The following is a 1,305-nucleotide window of genomic DNA, read 5'->3' as shown; positions in this document are numbered from 1 at the left end:
TTTTTTTTTAAACTATAGTCTGGCCCTCCAACGGGTCTGAGGGACAGTGAACTGGCCCCCTGTTTAAAAAGTTTGAGGACCCCTGTGTTAGACAGTTAGAAAAAAACTTGAATCCCCTTTGAGGTTTTCCCAAACTGACTCTAAGATCAGACACTGGCAGAGGGCTCCTTAAGAGCTAGGAGAATTTGGACAGACTCGCCAGTGGATGGGGGGAGGACAGCACACGTGGCACCGGTCCTGTCTGTGGTGGCTGGCCGTCACCTGGGTCACAGGTGACGGTCTAGCTGTACAGGTGGGCCGCTCCTGCTGGGCCTCGGATAAAACTGAACTCATGAAGGCTGCAAGGAAAGAGGACTCATTCGAAAGCTCAGCTGGTGCAGAATTCGGGCCCCCAAGAGTTCTTGGGGTGAAGACTTCAATGTCCCATGGACTGCTGGTAGGAGCCGACCCTCTGGGCTGTCCCACAGTGGGGCCTCTCCCGAGAGGCAGGTTGGACGAGCCTAAGAGTGGGCAGGTCGTAGGGCAGGCTGCTGATGCCGGTCCAAAGACCCAGAGGTCAGATGAGGAGCAGCAAGACGCTTTGCCAGAATGTCCCCAGAGGTAGGAAGCAGGCCACACCCCCAAGGAAGCCCCGCCCCCAGGAACGGATCAGCTGCTTGGAGTTGACCTCAACCCTCACCATCGCAAGTGGGAAACCGGTGCCTTGGAGAAGGTGGAAGGGGTGTCATGTGCAAGTTGCCAAACACACCGCTGGGACACCTGTCTGTCTGCTCAAGGGCCACTTTGGATGCTTGTCCGGGGGCACAAACCAGCACGCCGCTGGCCGTCAAGCCAGTTCCGACTCAAGGCCACTCACCGTGCGTCAGAGCAGAGCTGGGTGCCATCGGGTTTCCCAGGTCTGATTTCCCAGCAGCAGTTGGTGGCTAGGTGTGTTTCCTGAGCTGCCCCTCCCTGAGTGGACCGGAGCCTCCACCTCCGGGCAAGCAGCTGACCGTTCCCTGTTTACATGGCTCCGCAGGTCCGCCCTCTGGAAAGGGCTGAGCTTGCAGGAAGCCGGCATGCTGAGCTTCCTCCCAAAGGCAGAGGGGGGGCGGCACAGAGGAGGGCGGGGCACCCCCAGCTAGCTGGAGGGAACCCTGTGTTCCACAGCTGGGCCCAGACTTCAGGGCAGGAGCTCCAGCCGTGGGTCACTAGTCTGCCTTGATGTGGCCTTGACCCCAGCTTTGCGGAGGACCCCGGGTAGGGTGAGGTGAGCTGATCCAAGCAGGGATCATGAGTCTGATGGGACTCTCTCACGCTTGTCTG

The sequence above is a fragment of the Echinops telfairi genome, unplaced genomic scaffold (genome assembly GCF_000313985.2).
Source record: "Echinops telfairi isolate 266 unplaced genomic scaffold, ASM31398v2 ScPeMD7_25;HRSCAF=90, whole genome shotgun sequence".
Classification (NCBI taxonomy): domain Eukaryota; kingdom Metazoa; phylum Chordata; class Mammalia; order Afrosoricida; family Tenrecidae; genus Echinops; species Echinops telfairi.
This window is presented reverse-complemented; position numbering follows the sequence as displayed.